This window comes from Gossypium hirsutum, chromosome D09 (genome assembly GCF_007990345.1).
Source record: "Gossypium hirsutum isolate 1008001.06 chromosome D09, Gossypium_hirsutum_v2.1, whole genome shotgun sequence".
Classification (NCBI taxonomy): domain Eukaryota; kingdom Viridiplantae; phylum Streptophyta; class Magnoliopsida; order Malvales; family Malvaceae; genus Gossypium; species Gossypium hirsutum.
In genome coordinates, this window is record NC_053445.1 from 888,608 (window position 1) to 896,483 (window position 7,876).

Genomic DNA, 7,876 nt, shown 5'->3' on the forward strand with positions numbered 1-7,876 from the left:
TTACTTTAAAATTCTGTTTGTTTTGCTGCTTTGTTTCTGCAGCAAGTCTCGATTCTTGCTGCTTAAGTTTCTGCTAAACTTGATTGCTCTTAGTTTATAACCCAACAGGTTAGACCGTATATGGTAGGAAGTTCACTAAAGATCATAATCACCCAACCTTTCAGATTCGAACGTACAAATCGAAACATACATGTTGTAAAGATTATGCAAATAGGAATATGGATTACAAGTGGTTATGCAATAAGTATATGCATTGTTTTATTGTTGATCCAAATTTCTCTATCTTCATTTTAGAGTTTACAAGGATTATGTGTTGATTGTCCCAAGGTCTAAGTTTTTTAGGGCAAAACAACTAGCCTTGAAAATATTTCAAGGAAATTTCAGTGAGCAATACTCTAAAGTTGAGAGTTATGCAGAAGAGATAAGAAACACTAATCCAGGTTCCAGTGTGGTTTGTTCCAAAGAATGCTCATTTGTTTCAAAGCATGTGTGCCAAGATTGGCTCATTGCAGTCCTTTACTAAAGGCAAGTTTGAAGAACAGTTGTTGAGTGCTGTTGCCATTGATGCGAATCATTATATCTTCCCAATAACCTAGGCGGTGGTTCAAGTTGAAACTACAGACACATGGGTTGGTTCATTAAACTCTTAAGTGAAAGTACATTAAAAATCAACATTTTTGGACATGGATGTCTAATAAAAAAAAGGTATGTATTTTAACTGTTTAATTTTCTATTCAATTTAGTTATCTATCATTTATTTATTAATTGTAGGGATTAGTATCTGTATTGGGTACGTTGTTTTCGAAAGATGAGCGTAGATGTGCTAGGCATTTGCATAGCAACTTCAAAAATATGGGTTTCGAGGCAATGAAGGATGCACTATTGTCACGGGCTGCAGATTAATTTTACCATTGATGTAACTCAATTTGTATCATTAGATGTGGCGGAGCTCAACTATAAATAGAGGTCTTTCTCGCATTACTTTTTTGTGGCATTTTCTGTTCTTGTGTTGTTCTTTTGCTTTTAGTTTCTTTCATTTTATTTTTGATGCCTTGGAGAATTTCTATCGAGAATTCTCACTTTACGAGAATTAGACTGATTTAGGCTAATTTTAGGTATTGCACGGATTGTGAAACTAAATTTCTAACTCCATAACACTATGAGGTGTTGCACGAACATGGAAAACTTCAACAATTGCATGGATAACTTAAAAGCAATGAATCCAGATGCACATAAGTAGCTTTTGAATAAACCAACAAAAGCATGGTTGATGTCTCATTTCAGCACCATACCAAAGAGTGATATGTTGTTGAATAACTTGTGTGAGTGTTTGAACAGGTAGGTATTGGATGCGAAGGACAAGTCAATCTTAACTATGGCTAAAAACATCGGATGCAAGTTGATGAAAAGGTTCTATGTAAAAAGAAATGCAGCAGACAAGTGTTCTGGTCCACTTTGCCCTAAGATTCAAAAGAAGCTTGATAACAGTAAGGAAATTTCAGGACAATATCGGTCACAACCACCAACTTTAAGAAAATTTCAAATCAGATGTCCTATGAACTAGTTCACAGTGGACCTAGATGATAAGCCATGTGGCTGTAGGAAGTGGAGTTATCTAGTATTCCTTGTGGTCATGCATTTTGGCCGTTTGGTTCAAAAAAAAAAAGAAACCAGAAACTTATGTGGATGCATGTTACACTATTGAGAAACAAAAGGCAATTTACGAAGAAGCCGTTAATCCAATTAAAGGTCAAATCTCATGGTCAGCATCTATTACAACCCAAATCCTTCAATTGTGACAAAAAGCTAGGTTGACCTAAAACATATTTCAGTTGTATATAATTTTGCTTATTTATGACAAATCTAGTAGAAAGAGCAAATTGGCAACAATACCATTAACTTTGAGAGAAAAGAACAAAATCCACAACCACTCTATACAATATTGTTGAAAGAACATACAAACTTATAACATATGGAGGTAGGCTTGTTAAACTAGCTGTTGTAGACAAACCATATAAAATATATATTTTGTGCTATTATAAGTGCAAAAAGAAAGATAACACTAATTAAAGAAAGTATAACCCATGGATTTTGAAGTAAGTGTGAATGAGATTAGCACGCCATTCATTCCATGGTTTCTTACAATACTTGTTCACCATCTTGCTTACTTCACCTAGGCTATTATTTGGGTCCAACGTGATGTCTTTTGACAATGACTTGAACATGTTAGCCACTGCTTTGTCACTCCCAAGTGCATTTTGAATGATTCCTTTTGAGTGTAAAAGGGCCACATCTTTCTTATTGTGTATAATGTTGGCCATGAAAAATATATAGGATGTAATCTCAGTACCTGCGCTAACATGCAAACTCTCGAATGCTACTAGGTTTAAAAGCTTGGATTCTGTGGCAACATCTATGATGATAACTGATAGCTTAAGGACCCCTCCATGAAATGTAATATCCTTGAGGCTAATAGTTTTACTTTTCTTGAATCTGATTCCGGCTTCATTGAGCTCTATTGCGGATCTAATGATGTCGTCCCCATCTTCGTAGTGTGGTCTGAGATGCGAGTGACATTTTTTTTTTGTTGTCGACAACTTGGTATGTCCGAAAGGAGACTCTTTCGATACACTTTCAATACATGTAAGCAACTTCCCGCAAATGAGATAGGCATATTGGAGGTGTTGAACTTGAGTATAAGTTTGTTCACAAATTCATCATCTTGCATCAGTGTAGAACTTAAATGATTAAATTTTGCTATTAATCTCCGTTTTTTTTACAAAAGTTGTGAATTTAATCTCTATACTTTTTGAAATTTGAAATTTTGGTCATGATCCAAATAGTAGCAGTTAAATCCATTTAGTTAAATCCAATTATTAGTCTTGTACTATGTGTACATTTGTAGATTTAGTTCATATTCTTTAGATGCATTATTCCAAAGCCTGTACTTTTCTTCTAATTTTGAAATTCCAATCTTGACTCCAAAGATGTCGTTAAACCACAGGGATGTCACCGCCTGCCTCCCTCCCCTAAACAATGGCCAATTATTATTTTAGTCTCTTGAAGTATTTAAAATTATATGTTAATTTAATGGTAAAAATACACTTTGCCCCACTTGCCCCAAAGATGAAAATTTTTCAGTTTAATCCCTTTAAAATTCTAAAATAACAAGCATATATAATGATAAAATTGTACTTTGACCCCTTTAAAAGTTTATAAATTAGTTTTCCAAAGATAAGCTTTTGGCTTTAGCCCCTGTTAATCCATTAATTGAATTTTTAGTGAGTAATATGTGAAAATAATAAACTGACATGTCATTACACATGTGATACTATTTTTGCCATTTCAAATTTTAGAAATAGCAAAACTTAACTAGATGAATTTAACAATTATCATCTGGCAATGACTGGTGTAATAGGCCTATTCTGCCTGGGCCCAAACACAAAAAAGAAACCAAATAAATATAAAGTCCAAAAATTAAACCGTCCATTTACAAACTAAAACCCAAGACCAAAACCCTAGCATAGGAAGGAAGCAAATTTTTTTTTAAACATGGGCTGCAAATGTTTTTTTAGAAATTTTTTTGCTTAAATAGTAGTATAATACGACGCTGTTTTGAGCTAGCGGTCCTAGTGTAAAAACGATGCCGTTTAGCGGCCATTGACCCGCGCGGTGACCCGACCCGAGGGGAGGATCAGTGCGTCTTCCTTAAATGGGATATTTACAACCTAGGTCCCTCCGCGTTTATGGCTCTTTTAGTTTACTCCCTTTTTTGTTTATTATTTTTTTAAAATTTAGCCCCAGAATTTCACTTGTTTTTTCAATTCTATCCTCAGTTCACTGATGCGCTAAAACAATGGACACGTGTCCGAATTTGGGTTTTATTACCCATTTGGTCCTCGACCTTAGAGCGCCATTTGATTTTAGTCCTCCTTGTTTATTTTATTACGGTTTTTACCCATTTTGAACTTTATATTATTCATTTTAAATTTTTCAATAATTATTTATTTTAAGTTTTTCATATATTATGCATTTTAAACCATATTAAACTATTATCCATTTTAAATATTTATATATATTATTGGTTTTAATTCTAGTTTTATTTTAAATTTCATCTATATATTGTTTATTATAAGCTATATATTGTTTTCTTTTAAAACTATTATTATTTATTCTATACTTTTCTGTATAATATATATCTCGTTTTCAAATATCTTTATATATATCTTATGTTTTATATTGAGACAATAGGAGTTGAATTATGTATGTGTAATTATAAATATTTTTACAAATGATTTATTTTAGTTCGTTCTATATATATTGTTGTTTTATTTTGAATTAATTTATATATTAGTTTTTTTTTTAAATTTTACTTTATATTTTTTAAATTGCCTTTATAACGTTTTTTAAAAAAAACTTTCTTTTGTACTGTTTGCTTGATGTTGTTTTATATTGTTTTAGATTTTCCTATTACTCATCACGTTTTGTTATTAATATAGATGTTAAGATAACATATTATATGATTATTGCTATTATGTGTATTGAATTTTTTAGTTTGTATTTATTGATTATTTGTCGTTCGTGAGTATACATTTTGTTTATAAATTATCACTTTACATTGTACATTATGATTCCATCGCGCTTTATTTACTCAAAAAGTTACGTTTAATATGGTTTAAGTTTTGAAATCATTTTATTCAAAAAGATTTCAAGATAAAGCAATACTCAGTATTTGAGATTTTCGAGAAGATTGAGCCCTAACTTATTGGGTTCCAATTTTCCTCGTTGAACCTAAGTAATCGAGTATTGTTTTTAATCAAAACATAAATAAAAAGCTCATTCTCGGGAATTCGATACGTTGTGTCCTACTCATTGGATATGACATTTTGTTCTCTCGAAACGATGATTTTTTAAATAAAGGCAATATTCTATATTTGGAATTTTGAAAAATCGTGCCCTAACTTAATGGGCTTCGATTTTTCATCTGACTTAAACAATTGAATATCCCTTTTTAAACTTCATTGCATGAGTTTTAAAAATTAAAGGCAAGCTCATTCTCAATGGTTCAATGTGTCGTGTCCTAACGCACGGGATGTGGCATTTTGCTATCTCGAGACAAGAGAGTCTTTAATATTTGTTTCGATCTATTCAAGTGTTTTTTTTAAAATAGCATTATAAAAAAGGGATCGTATTTTAAATTTCCTTTCAAATCTTTGACTTTCGACACTTAAGACATTAAGTAATTAGGTACCAATTTTGGGCGCATCGAGAGTGCTAATCCTTCCTCATGCGTAACTGACTCCTGAACCCGTTTTCTGGATTTTATAGACAAAAAATTATCGTTTTAGTAAGTTTAAACTTTTATTAAAATGATTAAATTATGAGGTGATCCGATTACACCTAAAAAAAAGGATTGGTGGCGACTCCATTTTCGTTTTTTTAAACCAAAAAGTCGACCCTTTCTCAAAAAAAAAAGGCTTCGACAACTAGAATTTCAAAATTAAAAAAAGTATAGGGACTAAAAATGACGAAATTAAAGAGCATAATTTAACCAACTAGTAGTGATTCAATAATGGGTCCAAAGACTAGGGATTACCTTGGTTCCATTGCTATCAACATCAACTAAGCTACGAAGAACTTGCATTGGCAATTGATTCTCGAGCATTAACATATCTCGTTTAATAAATGGTATAATATGTATCTGCCCATGGTTGCTAAAGATTGGGTCGGTTTCAGCATAATCTTCCATTGTATGAGTATCAAGACACGAGATTTCCAACATGAAACAGCCATCAAGAATCATCAACTGCATATACTTGTGATCATCATCTTGCCACCTTGGATCAAGCAACTCATAACAATCTCTCAGTTGCTGTAAATCTTTAGCTAAAGATTCAACAAACGATCGTAGTGGTTTACCTGATCTCTTGGGAAAATGAAGGAGGGCTCGTTGTTTGTGATCTTCCATGGGGTTAAGAAGAGGTTGGCCATGATGGTAAGGGCTAAAGAGACGACTTTAGGGATGTAAGCTTAGTTGTTTAGACCAGTGATGTTGGGAGGTGCTTTATAGATTGATCGTTTCCTCCAATGTTCCATCTCTGAGTCCACCATGGTTTTAAGTTTTTCATCAACTTCAATAACCCACTCCACTCCCTCCATTTTTGCTTCAAAAGAGATAACGGAAGCAAACAAAATGTGAAAAGAAAAAGGGTGAAATATACCTTTCTTCAATGTGTGTATAAGATCCGGGTTGAAGTCATTCTGTTTTTTTCTCTAAAAGCAACACTTAAAATGGGTCAAATACAAGTTCCTTAGGAGTGAGATTGTATTTTTATTCTTTTTACTCAAAAAATAAATAAATTAATCCTTCTAAGTTAAATCAAAGAGTAATTTTATTTTTTTGTCTTAAAATTTTCATTCATATGTACTATTAAAAACTGATGTGACTTACGAAATGATCAGACATTGACATATGACGTGCCACATATATCTCATCCTGACATATAAAGACTAGTTTTTAACAAGATCAATTTACTCATAAATCTAATATATAAAGATTAATTTACTTATTTTTTATTAAAAAATGAGGCTTGCTTGTAAATATAATTCTTTTATCTCCATTATCAAGGCATATAAGATATTATTGCTAATGTAAAGGAACACCAAAACAGCCGCTGCAAGAAAAGTATCTCAACATTGCTATATTTTTGTATTATTTTAAAAAACCTTCAAACATATAATGTTATGTAACAAAGTTTAAGCTAATATCACTTGTATAATAGATGGAGTCTAAATATTTGTGTAGAGAACGAAAACTGGAAAGTCGACATGAAAGGTATGAGATGTAATTTTATCTGCATTTATGGTATAAAAATAAATATTTTATATTTTATATTTTAAATATTGAAAAAAATTTAAAAGTAGTTGAAAATTATTGTATTTTAAAAATATTTATGAAAAAGGACCTTGAAGTTTTACTAAATAATATTAAAGTCATAAAACAAAGATCATGTTGTCAAAAAATTAATATAGAAAAATCAAACCCAACTAAACCAAATTGTGATGAATAGTGAATTGAATTGATCACCCTACTAAATATTCAAAAACCCAAAATCACTTATGAGAAAATATGTAATTTATAATTTAATGGAGATAAAAATACAAAAAATTGAATCAACAAATCCTAGTATTGCAAATAATTTTGGAGGTTAAACAAATGTTTGAAATCATTTTTAGAAATTGCATTTGGCGCAATAGTTTTGGGCTAAAATTATTTTGGTATATTCTAGGAAATTTTGTATTTTTTTTTAAAAAAAAAGTCTATATTAAAAAGAAAATTTTCACTAAATTATATATTTTTATAAAAATTAAAATGCAATTTTATTAATATATTAACTTATATTTTTATAATTTTTAAGATTAAATCAAATTTTATTATTTTGAGAGTCAAATTATAATTTTACCATATATTATTTATAATTTTATAAATTTTCAAGAGATCAATTTTAGGAAGATCAAGCCTCTTCTTGCCCTTGCTGCTGCCCTTGAATATGTCTTTATTGACAAAAAAGGAAAATGTCAATTAAGCTTCTTCGTTAAAGTTGATTGGGTTAACCATTATACAAGGTGATGACACGTAGCTTACTACATATAGCTGATGCAGAGGTGACATTTTGTCTGGCCAACAGAAAATTCTAAAATACTATTTAAAAAATATTAAAAATACAAGCTAAAATAAACTTGAAGAAATATACGTTGAAGTTCATTTGCATCTAGATATTAATTTATATAAGTTAAATCTAGACATAAATTTTTTAAAATAATTATTAAAATTTTATAAAAAAAATTATTTAAAATATAATAAAAAATATAAAAA

The 7,876-nt window shown here is 30.5% G+C and overlaps 1 pseudogene; it reads right to left on the reverse strand.

Annotated features, from left to right (window-relative positions):
* Positions 1 to 1,992: 1,992 nt before the first annotated feature.
* On the reverse strand, positions 1,993 to 6,466 carry LOC107941121 (UPF0481 protein At3g47200-like; annotated as a pseudogene).
* Between the last annotated feature and the right edge of the window lie 1,410 nt (positions 6,467 to 7,876).